This window comes from Coenobita brevimanus, chromosome 45, assembly GCF_032717465.1.
Source record: "Coenobita brevimanus isolate Jiangsu-jjx chromosome 45, ASM3271746v2, whole genome shotgun sequence".
Classification (NCBI taxonomy): domain Eukaryota; kingdom Metazoa; phylum Arthropoda; class Malacostraca; order Decapoda; family Coenobitidae; genus Coenobita; species Coenobita brevimanus.
This window is the reverse complement of record NC_136998.1, coordinates 10,066,796-10,085,128: the sequence shown is the minus strand read 5'-3', so window position 1 is coordinate 10,085,128 and position 18,333 is coordinate 10,066,796.

Here is an 18,333-nt window from a genome sequence, read left to right as displayed (position 1 = left end):
TACGCCATGTTAATGTAAACAGCGCATATAATACTCTTAACATTTTGATTCTTTTGACTTATTTTATGAGAAGTTCCTTAGATTTTCTGCCCACTTTAAGTAGGCGTAAAATTGCTGTCTAAGCATCTTGGGTGCAATGTTGTAACGATAGATTAACACTAGACAGCTAGTCACGATGAAGTGCTATGGAAAAAAATGTAATGCTTTATGATTCTTCATGCCACTGAGCTATGGGAACAAGGTTAAAAAAAAGGACGAGAATCTCCACCTAGTTAACGTGAAGGAACTATGACTCCAAACGTTTTTAACTGCTTTAGTAAACATTTCTGCAAGTGGATAGGTTAGATAAAGCCTTCAGTAACTCCTTCATTACAAGACATATCCCTGAAACCAGAATGAACTTGGTGGTGGCTTGAATAACTTGCAAAATAATTTTAAAAAAATCCTATGAGCGGGGTTCAGTTGAGAAAATAGGTACAAGCATGAAATGTAAAAGCAAAAGTTGTATCAGTAGTAGTAGTAGTAGTAGTAGTAGGAGTAGCAGCAGCAGCAGCAGCAGCAGCAGTTGTAGTAGTAGTAGTAGTAGTAGTAGTAGCAATAGCAACAGCAACAATAGTAGCAGAAATAGGAACAGCAGCAACAGCAGCAGCAATAGCAGTAATAGTAGAAGTAGTAGTAGTAGTAGCAGTAGCAGCAATAGTAGTAGAAATAGCAGCAGTAGTAGTAGTAGTAATAGTAGCAGCAGTAGTAATAGTAGTAGTAGTGTTGTAGATGATGCAGCAGCAGAAGTAGTTGTAGCAGCAACAACAAAGTAGTAGCAGCAGCAGTGGAAGTAGTGGTTGTAGTAATAGTAGTTGTAGAAGTAGTAATAGTAGAAGTAGTAGTAATAACAGCAGCAGCAGCAGCAGCATTAGTCGTAGTAGTGGTAGTAGTAGTAGTAGTAGTAGTAGTAGTTAGAAGTAGTAACAGCAGTAGTAGTAGTAGTAGTAATAATAACAGCAGCAGCAACAGCAGTAGTTGTAGTATTAGTAGTAGTAGTAGTAGTAGTAATAGCAGTAGTAGTAGTAGTAATAGTAACAGCAGCAGCAACAGCAGTAGTTGTAGTAGTAGAAATAGTAATAGTAGTAGTAGCAGTAGTAGTAGTAGTAGTAGCAGTAGTAGCGGCAGCAGCAGCAGAAACAGCAACAGTAGTTGCAGAGGTAGTATTGTAGTTGTAGTAGTAGTACAGTAGCAACAGCTGAATTAATTAGTAGTAGTAACAGAGGTAGTAGTATAGTAGTAGACCTAGTCTTACTAGTAGTTAAGAACTGCACGTGTTGTTATTGATATTGTATGTATTATTTCTTATCATATTCCTGGAGGGAGGGAGGAACATCTAGGAGGCTGGCATTCCAACACTGTTCGAGATAGAGATTTGAAAATTTCAGGAGTGATGACTGTATCTTGGTTACAGGCTTCCTTTGGCACAAAACCGTTTTCCCCAGCACTAGCGCCCTCTATGTTTTTTTTTTTTTTTTTTTTTCAATTTTTGTCCTCCTGCGCTGCAAAAACTACTGAATCGATTGCTTTGCAAATGTTCCATTATGCCGGTGTCAACATATATTGATGCAAATGGGTATTGGTATTGAGATCCAAAAAATATTTTTTGAGATACTGAGGAAAATCAGAATGGTCACCTCATGCCTGAGATTTCTGAATCGGAAATATTTGGCCGAATTTGACCAAACTCGCTGGAAATGTAGTGGTTATGAGTGCATATCATTTGCATAGTATGAATGACCTTGACTTTTATCTCAAGGTAACAGGTCAAAATCCATAAAGAATTTTGAGTCATACCATAAGTCCTGTAATATTAGGTACGCAAAGTTAATAAAAGTATTTTAATCTGGAATCTGGTTTTCTTTGCTTATTGCTTTAGCAGTTTCAGAATTTTAGTTGTTGTTGCTGTTAATGTTGTTTTTGTTGTAGTAGCAGCAGTAACAGAGGCAGTATCATCATCATCATCATCAGCAGCAGTAGTAGTAGTAGTAGTAGTAGTAGTGGTGGTAGCAGTAGTAGTAGTTGTAGTAGTAGTAGCAGTGGTAGTAGTAGTAGCAGTGGTAGTAGTAGTAGTAGTAGCTATTGTTGTTGTTGTTGTTGTAGTAGTAGTAGCAGTAGTAACAGTATAAGTAGCTATTGTTTTTTGGCTGGAGGGTATAATGGACAGAAGAAACCCATCTCTGCTATCCCTGTCTTATTCAAGCAGGCTTTGTTATACTCTCATAGGAACTGTCTGGCAAGGGGCACCTGGCCTGCTGCAGTTATTCTCTGTACCTATGTTCGTAGTAGCTGCGATCCCAAACTCAAAAGAATGTGAACCCAGTGGACTGCAGGCTGATGATGCTTTACTCCTGTCGCCCACCAAACTGCTTCTGTAGGATAGGGAGGGAGAGGAAGAACGTTTGTATAACCGGGAAGTGAGGCAGCTCGATGATACCGGTGCCACCACATGAAGGCGTCCCTCTCCAACAGCAACATCAAGATTAAAACAGTCAATTTCCCGGGGCTTGAATAACTTTAGGTGAATGCCATTTTTGTCAGCTACTTACCACAAGCTTCTGGTGCTGGAGAGGGATACCCTTCCCTAATGCCACTGAGCTGGGTGGGTACAGTGCCACGTTATACAAACGCCAATCAACCACTTATCACTGAGCATTCATCCTGTCTCATCACCGGACTGACCTCAGAACCTGTCTTTCTCTGACTCACTCCTATCATCACAAGGAGCACGACCTACGCCACAATCACTGCCACTTTCACCCTTCTGAAGAGAAACTCGTTATTCCTTCGTCTTAAGCTGACACATAATCTTTCATTCCCTTCGGCCACTCCTCATTCATCAGCAGCGCAATTCCTTCTTTGCACCTTCCACACTCATTCATTCCCAAACTTGCACATTTTACAGTTTCACTCCTCCACTTCACACCCTTTTATCTTAGTGTCACCTAGTGCCATCACGGGGTACCTAGCACTCTTTTGGACCCTTCTGCTAATCTTATTCACGCCTTTCGCATTCCACTTGACCATACGAACCTGCTCCTTTGGTTGGGGCCATGAACAGAGTTTGACCCTCCGAGGCTCTGTGAATTTTCTCCAATTTTACAAAGTAGGTTTAAGAGTGTGGGGAAGCTGAGGGACACTAAGCCTGCATACAACCACACTCCCTAATTCAGAGTAATCCTTTTCCTATATGGCCTGTCAACCAATGGTAATGAGCATCACCTACCCTGCAAGATGGCCATTGATCCACAGATTCATCCGCCCTTGGACAGGCCTTGTTTTTATCTCTGCTTGGTGTCTAGTTACCCTTCTCACTGGGCAAAACAAATATAGTTGCCAGTTTAGTCGCCAACGGACTGACCAGGACACAGGTAGTACTGTATTGTATTATGTGGTACCAGCAGCAAATCATTTGCCCTGATGTGACCTACTGCCATAGGACAAAAATGCGGCACTAGGTAAGGTAAAAGAACTTTAGAAAATATTGCCGTATTCATTCCGCCTTACCCTGGCCAAGATTTTTCGTCCTTTTCCAGCTTATCATCGCACCTCTGTGGGAGAAAAGGCATTACTATGGCTCTACATCCTTTCTGTTCATCTATTTCATGAATAACAATATATTCTTGTGTTAATCATGGCAGAGTTCTGCATTCAAGATGGAGTGGTGCCAAGTTCATGCCAAGTTAGAGCAAAAGTTATACAGTCATGACGAAGTGCTAAGGAAAGGATGCAAAGCAGTAGTACTGCCTCTTCCTTCCACTGATCCGTGTGAAATAGGCTGCAGCATGACAAAAATAAATCGCTGTGGAGTAGGTGCTATGACCATCCTAGCGACTTACAATACAAACCTAGACTGAGGTAGAAGAATAAAATTGTCAAGAGCATGGATACATGAAAAGGGAAAAACGTCACCAGAGTTACGGTTCACAATGATGATGACGATTAAAAAAGACAGAAAAACCTTCATCATCGTTAATCCCATTCCTCTGAAGATAACTTACATTATGCTCATGCTCTTTTCGGACGATTTCTTTCAGTATAGGTGAGAATATATGACCTGGAAGGGATAGACGTAGCCCTAATCAAATCCTCCTTTACTCGAGTTGAATGAAATCGCTAAATAAAATCCTCTGGAAATTAAAAGAATAAATTTAACTGTCATCGGGATCTAGGGCTAATGTTTTTCTTTTTTTGCCACCGATAGACATTGTTTTTTTCCTTCGAAATGATTTTCTAACAAGATGTATTTTGTATGTAGCTTTCATTAACCTCCATACTATCCCGGCACCCAGCCGAATTATCATATGTACAGTAGTACCTCATCCTGTGTGTGTGTCTGTGAGTGTGTGTGTGTGTGTGTGTGTGTGTGTGTGTGTGTGTGTGTGTGTGTGTCGCATAAAAAATCGTAATAATCTTATGAATAAACGGAAGGGGAAACAGGGGTTTTTATAATTTTATCAGCAAATGAATCTGAGGTGAAAGAAGGTAGGTGCTGTACCCTGTTCACATTATCTTGGCCTAAATGTGCCACCTCACCATCTATAGTGCTGAGCTGTGAAGATGCATAATAAGTCTATGATGCTATTCACGAATAAATGCTGTGGAACGTATGCAGAACCAAAGTATTGTCAGATTCTGCCACTGAGCTTGAACAAGAGACTAACATGAGAATAAAGTAGTAGTTACCTTCCTGGACTTAAGATTCTCCACCTCGATTCCTAATTTGTGGCAAAAGGTTAACACTGGCATATGTTTGTCACGAAGACGTGCCAGGGAAAAGATGTAGAGCAGTAGAATAGTGCTGTTCTATAACTGAGCTACGTGAAACAAGCTGCAAGAAGAGCATACCTAGGGCAAACTAATATGAAAGAGCTATTGTAACGAGGATATGCAAAGAAAATTCTGCACATCCAAAGCACTGTCTATTCTGAGCTACGTGAAATAGCCTGCAGAAGAATGATATTGCTCGCCAAATGTAATAGGAATGTAGGATAGTCTCGCCTCACCTTTTATTGTAGCTACGGAGTTGTTTACCACAAGCCATTGGTTCTTGGCCTTTGCCCTAGCCTATATTAACCCCTTCACTCCGCCGATGGCCTCCAGTACTTTATTCTTCTTAATTTCTACAGTGAAGCTTTGTTCATAATTGGGGTAGGTGACCTGTGCAGCTCCAAATGGCTGCGCAAAAATGAATCAGATCGTCAGAAGGTAGCAAGAACATCATGAGTATACGTTATCGAAGTACATATATTAAAGAGTACGATCCCTAAAAGTAATATGCGTAACATACAGCGTCAGGCACATGCCATCACTTGCACACATATATATCCATAATGAATACATTCTAAGAGAGAGAGAGAAAGAGAGAGAGGGGGGGGGAAGGAAATATGAAGAGAGAACAAGGAGGAGTAGGAGAAGAAGAAAGTAGTAAGAGGCGAAGGAGGAGGGAAGTGAAGGAAACGAAGGAGGAGGAAACGAAAGAGGAAGTAGGGGAGAAAGAGGAAGAGGGGAGAAAGAGGAAGAGTAGGAGAGAGAAGGAGGGGAAGGAGCGCAAATAAGAGAAAAGATGAGGAGGGGATAGAGGTAGGAGGAGAAGGAGGAGGAAGGGACAGAAGGAAGTGGAGGAGGAAGGGAAATAAGGAAGAGGAGGTAGAGGAGGGGGGGGGGGAAAGACGGAAGAGTTAGGGGGAGCGGAAGGAAGGAAGAGTAGGAGAAGGAAACGATAGAGAGAAGAAGTGGAGGTGGGGAAACAAGGCAGAGTCGTGGAAAGAGGGAAAATGATGAGAGGAAGGAGAGAAGAGGAGGAAAAGTGGAGGAGGGGAAATAAAGGAAGAGGAGGAAGAGGGGAAAAACGGAAGAGGAGAAGAATGAGGGGAAAGAAGGAAAAACAGGAGAACAGCAGAGACGAAAGAGGAGGAGGAGGAAAATAAAGGAGTGGGATGAAGAAGATGGAAAATTAGGAAGAAGAGGAGGAGATGAAAGAGGGAAAATCAGGACGAGGAGGGGAGAAAAGAAACATGAGGAGAACGAGGAAGGAAAAGAGTGAAGAAGAGGAGGAGGAGAGGAATGAGGGAAGAGGAGGAGGAGGGGAATCGAGGATGAGCAGGAGGAGGGAGGAAAGAGAGAAGAGATGGAGGAGGGGAAAGGAGAAGGAGGAGGAGGAGGAGGAGGAGGAGAAAGATGGGAAAGAAGGAAGAGGAGAAAGAGGGGGGAAATATTGATGAGAAGGAGGGGGAAAAGAAAGAGGAAGAGGAGGAGGGGAAATGGGGAAGAGGAGGAGGTAGGGAAATGAGGAAGAGGAGGAGGGGAAATGAGGAAGAGAAGGGGGAAGAGGGAAAAGAGGGAAGAGGAGGAGGATTGGAAAGAGGGAAGAGGAGGGGGGGAAAAGAAGGAAGAGGAGAAGGAGGAGAAATAGAGAAAAGGAGGAAGAAGAAGAAAAATGAAAGAGGAAGAAGAATGAAATGAAGGAAGAGGAGGAGGAAGGTAAAGAAGGATGAGAAGGAGGAGGAGGAAAGGCGAAGGAAGGAAGAGGGGTCATTCCTAACAATGTCAGCCTTAGTGTCAATTTCAGAATTAATCAACAACATAAAAATTATATATCATATCAAACTTAAACATTGAAGTTTATGAATCAGGACAGAAGAAGTTTCTAAACTGCAGCTGAGCGTAAGACATTAAAAATGTCGTACCATGTCACTGAAGAAAAAAAATCATGCTGATAGTGATTTTCTTATTATCATTGACCCGAGTATGTATTGGCTTACAGTGCTGTCGTTGGCTTTTATTGAAATAGCAACAGTTTGAGTTGTAATTGTCTCTTCAGTTGTTTGCATATCCTTTGTGGTCAGCCTGTGGCACGACCTTGAAATGGAGGTATTTCAGGAGAAATATGTGATTTTTTTTTTTCCGTTTTTTCCATACACAGCTTTCGAACTGGAGAAAACTAACACAACTTTATATTATAAATAGGCATCCTAGTTCCTTACTAGGGTAGCCCTGTGATAACTTGTAAGAGACTCTGGTATGCCATATGTTCCGTCACACACGTTACACTCATAGAGTGAGAAATGTTACCGGAAAAAGATGTAACGTTTCTCACGGACAGCTATAAACAAGAAACCACTGCAGTTACATTGAATTCAGGAAGAGATGGGTGGGTACGGTGAGAGGGCTGGGAGGGCTGATGTCATGGATGGCATTGTTGGGTGAGCAGGGTGGATGGCATTAATGGGTGGAGAGGGTAGGTGGCCATGGTTGGTGGGAGAGATGGGTAGTCGGAACGTGTGGGTCGTCAGGGTGTGTGGTGACACGATGGGTGGTCAGGGTGCCGGGGTCCTCTGCGTGGGTGGTTGTGGGTGGGTTCAGGGTGAGTAGATATGTTGGGTAGCATTGTTAGATGAACTTGGTGGGTGGCATTCATGGGTGGCCAGGGTGGATGGCCGAAATCACTGTGCTCGGTGGGTCGCACAGGTGGCTGGGAAGGGTGAGTGTTGGATGGATTAAGTGAGCAAGTGGATATTTGGATTGATGGATATGTAGCTCCCCACATGACAAGGCAGGAGTGTGACTTTTAGGACTAGTACTCATATAACTTGTCACTATTAATTCGATTTTAGTACGTTTAGAAGACTAATAAATATTTGGAATACAATTCTATACAGCAGGGTCATTCAATTTAAATTTGTTAAAGTATCAGTATAATTATTTCTCGCTGAGCTGATGGTGGATGTTTACTCGTACTGATACACGTAATAGTAGAATAAATTATACTAATATTACAAGCTGTACAAAGGAAAAGGGGAAAAAGAAGTGTGTGGTAATCATAGGGGCATTTGTCTGCTTAGTAGAATAGGAAAAGTGTATGGTAGGATACTTATTGACAGAGTTAGAGAAAGAACAGAGGAATTAGTTGGAGAACAGTGAGGCTTTAGGAAGGGAAGAGGTTGTGTAGATCAGATATTCATTCTTAGATCTTTAGTGGAAAAGTTTCTAGAGAAGGGAAAGAAGTTGTATGCGGTTTTCATGGATTTGGAGAAAGCATATAACAGGGTGGATGGACAAGGATTGTGGAAAGTATTAAGAATATATGGTGTAGATGGGAAGTTGTTGAATGCTGTGAAGAGTATGTATGATGGTGCTAAGGATGCAGTGCGTGTGCATGGTGAACTATGTGAATTTTTCTCTTTGAAGGTTGGGTTGAAACAGGGATGTGTCATGTCTCCATGGTTGTTCAATCTGTAAATGGATGGGGTAATAAAAGAGGTACAAGGTAGGGTAGTGGATGTTGGAGTGGCCCTGGTGAGTGAGGGTAGTGTTTGGAAACTCCTTGTACTGTTGTTTGCAGATGATATATATATATATATATACCTAGGCTGCTTCCCCCAAGGAAAGGGAGGTAGCCGAGACAGGACGACTCACTCTCCATTTACTCATCCATTCAAACACATTCATTCGCATCTTAGCCCCAAAGGGGAGAACGGACAGATCCTCACCGCATCACACCACACAAGGGTCAACTGCGCAATGCAATCAGTGACATCCACAGCAGGGCCCGACAGCAGAACTGGTTTACCCCTGCCACATCATAACAGACCCATCCCCTTACCCGCACCTGACCTGACTAGCTGATCAGACCAAATGCGGGAGAATATCCCCTTAGGGCTGCGTCATCACTTATTCATTTACAATTTCTCTCCATTTATTTCTGACACGCACAGCCACTCTTCCTTGCTCAACAGACATCCCTCTCGCATCCAGCGCTTTCTTCACACTGTCCATCCATCCTATTCGTGGTCTTCCTCTCAGTCTTACACCTCTCACATCAGATCTAGTTATCTTTTTCACCAATCGATCATTATCCATTCTCTCCATATGCCCAAACCATTGAAACACCCTCTGCTCAACTCTACCAGCCATCTCCCGAACAACTCCAGTTCTCCTTCGCACTTCATCATTTCGCACTCGATCCATACGAGTCACTCCACACATACTCCTCAGACATCTCATCTCCATTACATTCAAACTTTTCCTCTCTGCTACACCCATATTCCATGTTGCAGCCCCATATAATGCAGTCGGTACCACAACACCCTCATACAGCCTTCTCTTTACATCCATTCTAAGCGAACGACATTTAAACACTTTTTTCATTCCTCCCAGCACCTTTCCTACTTCATTTATTCTAAACTTCACTTCTGCATCTATTCTTCCATCCACAGCAACATGTGACCTTAGATATTTAAAACAATATACCTCCTCAAGCAACTCACCATTCAAAACTATATTCATCCCCCTACCATCTATCAACCTCGTACACTTCATCACTTTACTCTTATTCTCATTTACTTTCAATTTCCTCCTTTCACACACCCTTCCAAACTCCTCTACCAACTGTCTCAATCTCTCCTCTGAATCAGTCACCAGTGCAGTATCATCTGCAAACAGCAGCTGCTTCAGATTCCACTCTCCTCCATCAACATTTACCAGACTCAGACCACCTAAAACTCTTGCATTCACCTCCCTTACAACACCATCCATGTAAATATTAAACAACCAAGGAGACATCACACATCCCTGTCGCAGCCCCACTCTCACGGGAAACCAATCACTCACAGCATTTCCCACTCTTACACACGCTCTACTATTTACATAAAAACTTTTCACCCCTTTTAGTAACCTACCATCAAGTCCATACAATCTTAAAACAGTCCACAAAGCCTCCCTATCAATTCTATCATACGCTTTCTCTAAATCCATAAATGCCCAAAACACATCCTTGCCTTTCGCTAAATACTTTTCACACACTTGTCTCACAGCAAACACCTGATCAACGCATCCCCTCCCTCTCCTAAAGCCACACTGCTCATCACTAATCACTCCCTCTGTACCCTCTCTAACTCTCATAATTAACACTCTACCATACACTTTACCTACAACACTCAACAGACTTATACCCCTAAAGCTAGTACATTCATACTTATCACCCTTCCCTTTATACAACGGGACCACACAAGCACTTGCCCAGTCAATTGGCACCATACCTTTCTCAAAGCACACATTCAATATATATATATATATATATATATATATATATATATATATATATATATATATATATATATATATATATAAATAAATATATATATATATATATATATATATATATATATATATATATATATATATATATATAAATTTAGATATACGGTATATATATTTATAAATATATATATATTTATGTATATATATGTAAATATATATACATACTGTTACATAGCCAATGATTTCATCATCCTTTGTGTAACTTTAATGCACAGTATGCTGCATGTTTGATCACGAGCGTGTTCTGCCTCAGTCCCCCCTTCTACCGTCACGGTAGAGTAAGTCGTCCTTTCTGTTGTTCAGAGCAGGATTGTCAGCTCTTTGTCCCCTATGGCTTCATTTGCGCGTCCTTCTTACAAGTTGTATCAAGCTCTGCTGGCCCCTATATAATGAGCTCAGTCTCTGCATTATTGCCACTTAGATCTACTCCTCATTTTGTTCACATCTCTGTCCTCCCCTGTACTGTTATTATTGTGAGTGCTCAGGAAGTCTCCAACCAACTAGCAGCTGTGTAATTTGAGTATAAGTGTTGTTGCATTTTTTCTTCTACTGTGTACCATAAGGTTAATTCTTAGACCTAGTAAGGTTTTTGTAATTTATGTAAGGTTCTTATTGTCAGCCATCATTAATATTATTTTGTAACTGTAATAATTTATCTTGCATTAACTGAGCATTACCCAGTGTATTTTCATTTTATCAGGGCTGACTTAGATAAATTTACTCTTGCTAATTTCGTGTTAATAGAGGCTATTGCAGTTAACCATATATTTAACCTGTTTTTTGCCATTACATTATCCTTATGAGTCCTGAATGTTTTGTTGTATGTTTGAGCATTAAACTTTAACTTGTAATTTTACCTAACTCTTTTGTTTTGAACCTGGAACTTTACGGGACAGTAGTGATTTTTAGTATTCTCACTTAAAGTGTACATTATCTTTCTCTGCTCCGTAACATAAATTTGGCGACCTCGCCAGGATATTCAGGATATTATCATAAGGATATTGCTTGATATTTTGTGACTGTGATTTATTCATGATGTCTACTATTACTGCACTTGATGAAGCCAAAGATTTTTTGTCAAATGTCCAAACAGTGTGTGATGTAGAAAACAGAACAAAGAATGAACTTAAGCTTGTTGCTCAACAATTGGGAATTGCAGTTCACTCTCATCATTCTAAAGATCAAATTGTTGGCATGATTAATAAAAGCTTGTTTAATGTAACTCCTCCAAATGAGCAAACGCAGATTGAATTAGCTAAGTTACAGCTAGCCCTGCAGGAGGCTCGTGTTAAGGAGGCTGAATTTCAAGCATGTGCTAAGGAGGCTGAGTCTCAGGCTAAGGAGGCGGAGTCTCAGGCTCGTATTCAGGAGGCGCAGATACAGGCACAAATTGAACTTGCCAGGATTCAGGCAGACCATGAGTATTGCATGAAACAAGGTGGAACTGGATCATCTAGCTCTGATGATTTTGATGTGGCTAAAAATGTTAAACTTGTCCCTCCTTTTAATGAATCTGATCTAACAAAGTATTTTCAGTTGTTTGAGAGGGTAGCTACAGGTTTTAATTGGCCCAAAAAGTATTGGCCAGTACTCCTTCAAACTGTTCTCACCGGTAAAGCTCAAGTAACTTATGCATCTTTGCCTCAGGATCAATCTGATAATTATGATGTAGTTAAGAGCTTGATTCTTAAGGCCTATGAGCTTGTTCCTGAAGCCTATAGAGTAAAATTTAGGACAACTTACAAGCAAGATAAGCAATCCCATGTTGAGTATGCAAAAATCAAAGATCTGTTAGAGCAGTGGTTAAATTCTAAGAATGTGGATTCTGATTTTGGTAAATTTAAGCAGATGATTTTGCTGCAGATGATTTATAAAGATGTAAGCCTATGTCTTGATGAGAGAAGAATAGATAATTTGTCTGATGCTGCAGTTTTAGCTGATGAATATGTTCTCACTCACAAGAGATATTCTAGAGAAAAAGGGAAAGCTCAGAGTAAGTACGTTGCCTCTACTCAGAGTACAGGTAACAGGAAAGAGAATAAAGATGATGTTTCTCAGGAAGTAAATACCAGCTTCACCTCTAGATTTCAGAAACTTAAATATACTTATTGTAGTAAGCTTGGTCATACTACGGAGAAATGTTTCAGGAGACAGCGTGATGTAAACAAAAAGGAGTCTTTAAATATTCAGTCAATTAGTCTAGTGTCCACTCTTGAGAGTTCCCAGAATTCTTTAACTGAGTTAACTGAACCTGCTTTGAGGGGTAACTTAAATTCTCATGATGGAGCTCCTCTTTTGAGCAGTAACGTGGGTGACACTCTCAAGAGTTCATGTGCTAATTTCCTGTCTGATGGTTTTGTCAGTCCTCTGGACAGTAATGACAAGAAATCAGTTAAAATATATCGTGATACAGGTGCTTGCCAATCCCTTATGCTGACCAGTGTTCTAGGCTCTAATGTTAATTCCTCTGATGAAACTGTAATCTTACAAGGTGTAGGGAATAATTACTTCTCTGTCCCTCTGTGCAGAGTGAATTTAGAGTCTGGTTTTGTTAATGGTTCCGTTATGGTTGGGTTGGTTGAGACACTCCCAATGTCAGGTGTAACTTTCTTACTTGGAAATGATATTTGTGGAGGTCAAGTGTGTCCAGCTCCTCAGTTGTTTGGTGAACCAGTGACTGCGACCCAGGATTGTGATGTCCCTGATGTGTTCTCTGCATGTGCTGTCACTAGGGCTAAGTCTAAAGTTACTGGTGATTTAGAGGATAATGATGATGATGATGTTATCCTAGCTAACACTTTTCTTGCTAATTTGGACCACTCACCAGATGAGGCAGTACCCCGTAGTGTTGAAAATTTGTCTCGTCAAGAGTTGGTTGAGTTGCAGGTTGCTGACCCTGAGTTGAAAGGTCTAGCTAACTCTGCTTGCAGTGAGGAAGAGTCAACTGGTGCTTCTACTTGTTATTATGTAAAGTCAGGAGTCCTTATGAGGAAGTGGAGACCCCCAACAGCATCAGCCGATTGTGAATGGGAGGTTGTACATCAAGTTGTCATCCCTCGTGTTTGTAGGCAGGATATCATTAGAGTGGCTCATGATTCCAGTTTGGCAGGGCACCTTGGAGTGAGGAAGACTGTGGCACGCATTTTGAAACAGTTCTACTGGCCAGGTATCTTCAGGGATGTTTCCTGGTATTGTAAGTCTTGTCACACCTGTCAAGTTGTGGGGAAGTGTAATCAGACCGAAAAGGTTGCACCTCTAGTTCCCATTCCTCCTTTTGAGGCGCCTTTCACCCGTGTGTTGGTGGATATTGTGGGCCCTCTTCCTAAGACTTCTTCAGGATTTTCTTATGTGTTGACCCTGATTGATATGGCTACTCGTTATCTTGAAGCCATTCCACTTAGAAATATCTCAGCAAAGAACGTGGTTAAGGAAATTCTAGGGTTCTTCACAAAGTTTGGTCTGCCCAAGGAGGTACAGTCAGACCGGGGAAGTAATTTCATGTCAAATGTTTTCAAGCAGTCTCTGAAAGAGTTGGGCATCACCCAGATCACGTCTTCAGCTTACCATCCCCAGACCCAAGGAGCGTTGGAGAGATATCATCAAACACTCAAATCGATGCTCAAGAAATACTGTTTGGAACATCAGAAAGACTGCGATAAAGGTCTTCCATTCGTTGTATTTGCCACAAGAGAATCTCCAAATGAATCACTGGGCTTCTCACCCTTTGAACTACTGTTTGGCCATGAAGTAAGAGGACCCCTTAAGCTACTCAAGGAATGCTGGCTGTCGGAGGAAGATGACGTCAACCTGCTGGAGTATGTGATGAAGTTCAAAGAACGGCTGTCCATTGCTTTACAGCTGGCGAGAGAGAATTTAGGAGCTGCTCAGGAGAAGATGAAGCCTTGGTATGATAAGAAGTCCAGGTTACGCCACTTTCAGCCAGGAGATCAGGTTTTGATTCTGCTACCGGTTCATGGGCAACCTCTTCAAGCCAAGTTTAGTGGTCCTTATTTCGTGGACAAGAAACTCAGTGATGTCAACTATGTCATCGCCACACCAGATCGTAGAAAGAACAAGCAACTATGTCACATCAACATGCTAAAGTTATATCACAGGCGGGACGAAAATAATCCAGTCTGCACTGTAGCTGTTCCACCCGAGTCTGCAAGTGAAGCTTTCCCATGCAGTATGAGCCTGAGTGATAGTTTGGGGAAGAATCCTGATATCATGAATGATCTCCAGACAAAGCTTTCTCATCTACCTCCCGAGGAAAGGCAGGAGTTTTCGGCATTACTGCAGGAGTACCCGCAAGTGTTCCATGCCACTCCAGGAAGAACCACTGTGTTGATGCATGATGTCGATGTTGGAGACGCAAAGCCAATTAAATTGCCTCCTTACCGTGTGAACCCAGTGAAAGTTCCTCTCATCCAGAAGGCGCTTGGCTACCTGTTGGACCACAAGATGATTGAGCCCTGTCAGAGCGAGTGGAGTTCTCCTGTCACTCTGGTCCCTAAGCCGGGTGGGTCACAACGGCTTTGCATCGACTACAGATGTGTTAATCAGATAACCAAAACAGACACTTACCCTCTCCCTCGTGTGGAAGATTGCATAGACAAGATCGGAAAGGCTAGGTACATAAGTAAGTTTGATTTGTTAAAGGGATACTGGCAAGTACCTATGACTGAACATGCTAGGGAGATCTCATGTTTTGTAACACTAGGAAAGACTTTTGCATGTTCTGTAATGCCATATGGTATGAAGAATGCACCAGCCACATTTCAGAAGCTCATGAATGTTGTAACAGAGGGTTTGGCAGGGTGTGTTGTTTATATTGATGATGTATTAATCTTCAGTGACAACTGGAAAGATCACCTATGCCATGTCAGTAAATTTCTTGAGCGTTTAGTTCAGGCTAATCTTGTAGCTAATTTATCAAAGTGTGAGTTTGGTCAAGCTAAAGTTCAGTACCTTGGGTACGTAATTGGTGATGGACATGTTGCACCACCAGGAGCTAAGGTTCAGGTTATAAGTGATCTTCCCAGACCTAAAAGTAGGAAAGAGCTACAGAGATTTTTGGGAATGGTAGGTTATTACAGGAGATTTGTTCTTAACTTTTCTATTCTTGTATCACCACTTACAGACCTACTGAAAAAGGGAGTTAAATTTGTCTGGACCGATAACTGTGAATCCTCTTTCAGCAAACTTAAAGCTATCCTATTAAGTCAGCCAGTGCTCGCTACTCCAAATTTTGCTAAGCCTTTTAAGATGTCTGTTGATGCAAGTGATACAGGAGCTGGGGCTGTTTTGCTGCAAGAGGATGATCAGGGTATTGAACACCCTGTATCTTATTACAGTAAGAAGTTCACTCCTCCTCAAAAGAACTACTCAACTATTGAGAAAGAGCTTTTGGCCTTGATTTTGGGTTTACAGCATTTTTCATTTTATTTGTGTTCTGGTTTTGACCCCATAGTCATTTATACCGATCATAACCCACTGAAATTCCTTAGTAAGTTTAAAGATAAAAATCAGAGATTGACAAGATGGAGTCTACTTCTTCAGGAGTATTCATTAGAGATGCAACATGTCAAGGGGAAAGAAAATGTTATTGCAGATTGCTTATCTAGACTTTAGACAGATTGTTTTAGAGTAATAAGAAATTTCCTTTGTAAATTTCTTTTTCTTTGTGGGGAGGTGTTACATAGCCTCTGATTTCATCATCCTTTGTGTAATTTTAACGCACAGTATGCTGCATGTTTGATCACAAGCGTGTTCTGCCTCAGTCCCCCCTTCTGCCGTTATAGTAGAGTAAGTCGTCCTTTCTGTTGTTCAGAGCAGGATTGTCAGCTCTTTGTCCCCTATGGCTTCATTTGCGCGTCCTTCTTACAAGTTGTATCAAGCTCTGCTGGCCCCTATATAATGAGCTCAGTCTCTGCATTATTGCCACTTAGATCTACTCCTCATTTTGTTCACATCTCTGTCCTCCCCTGTACGGTTATTATTGTGAGTGCTCAGGAAGTCTCCAACCATCTAGCAGCTGTGTAATTTGAGTATAAGTGTTGTTGCATTTTTTCTTGTACTGTGTAGCATAAGGTTAATTCTCAGGCCTAGTAAGGTTTTTGTAATTTATGTAAGGTTCTTATTGTCAGCCATCATTAATATTATTTTGTAACTATAATAATTTATCTTGCATTAACTGAGCATTACCCAGTGTATTTTCATTTTATCAGGGCTGACTTAGATAAATTTACTCTTGCTAATTTCGTGTTAATAGAGGCTATTGCAGTTAACTATATATTTAACCTATTTTTTGCCATTACATTATCCTTATGAGTTCTGAATGTTTTGTTGTATGTTTGAACATTAAACTTTAACTTGTAATTTTACCTAACTCTTTTGTTTTGAACCTGGAACTTTACGGGACAGTAGTGATTTTTAGTATTCTCACTTAAAGTGTACATTATCTTTCTCTGTTCCGTAACAATATATATATATATATATATATATATATATATATATATATATATATATATATATATATATATATATATATATAGTACTTGGTTCACAGACTACACAAACATCCAAAGCCACTGGAACACTACAATCACACTCACAAGCACTTCTCACCCTACATACAGTCTCTACCAGACAGCCTAAGCCACTGGGTAGAGAAACATTGGCTGTATCGTCCCTGCGTCAGTAGTGATAAGCCGGTCCTGCAGTGAACCTCAATGGCTAATGATGATGATGATGATGATATATATATATATATATATTTATGATATATATATATATATATATATATATATATATATATATATGTGTGTGTGTGTGTGTGTGTGTGTGTGTGTGTGTGTGTGTGTGTGTGTGTGTGTGTGTAAATTCTTATAAATTTGTTAAATTATTTATCCTCAGTTATCCCACTATAAACATCCGCATGCAAACATTTCCAGTGTTATTCGGGTAATTATTCATCTCGAACTTAGAGTCTAGGGTAGTGTGTCATAATAATAAAAGATGAAGAATATATATGAGCGATTAACAAAATTATCGTTTTCCCTTAGAATTACATGGGAAGATCTAATTATAAGATCAGTCTGTAACTATCATTTCTATCGAGCATTACAAAATGAAGACCTAGTAAACATGTATTATATATGCAGTAATGTTGACAGACTCAGAGAACACTGTGATACCATACAAACAGCATACCGCTTTTGCACTTTGAGAGTACGTCGGACGCATTATCGTTGGCTATTGATAATGTGACGTGAGCAACTCTCCAAACCCTCCCATCCCCGGCCACCCTCCCTCCCACTCACAGTTACCAGACATGTTGAGTCTGGCTGCTGCTTCGTGACTATTCGTCGACCACCAATGATCCAAACAGTGGATAATGTGAAACTTTCCCTGACTGTGCATACATTCAAACGGGTGACTTTTCCCTCTTCGATCAACAAGTCTATGTTGATGTCACTTGAATATGCTGATGTCACTTAAACAAGAATTGTCTTCTGGCTAGTTCATTCAGTCATTCATTATCTAACCCAGAGATGCGTAAGAGCCCGGGGCTAGGCAAGTTAGTCCTGACATTAATTATGAGCGAGACCAGCCTCACTTATCCCTGAGTGACATTACGTGAGCAGTAAAGCCCAACCATCCCTTGGACGGCTCAATCCGATTTGATCTCCTTAATTGTTCACTAAACCATCAGGTGCCATAATGTGGTTATATGATTACCACCCAGCGTAACAAATGCTTTCCTGTACATCAGGAAACCATTTGGCTTGTCACTCAGTGTAGAGTCACCCGTAGACAGAAGGAGGAAGAAAGAATGAAGGAAGGAAAGACAGAAGAGGAAGGACGGAAAGAAGGAATAGAGGAAAGGGCAGGCACCCGAGAGCAGCACTACATTGAGTGAGTGGATGGTGAGCAACCCCACCAATCACTTTCTGGTTAGTTATGTAAATTTCACACGTTTTGTTTATGCTTGCGATATTTACAATTGTTGTAACCGTAATAAGAGCTGATTGTATAATCATATTTCAATAAAAATCGCACAACTAACGTTTCTCACTATTCTGGTAACGTGTCTGACGGTCACATTTTCCTTAACAGTACAGCAGTTATTAGGAATTATCAAATTTGCTGGGTTTGGTTATGATCCTTATCTATCGACATATTATTGATATG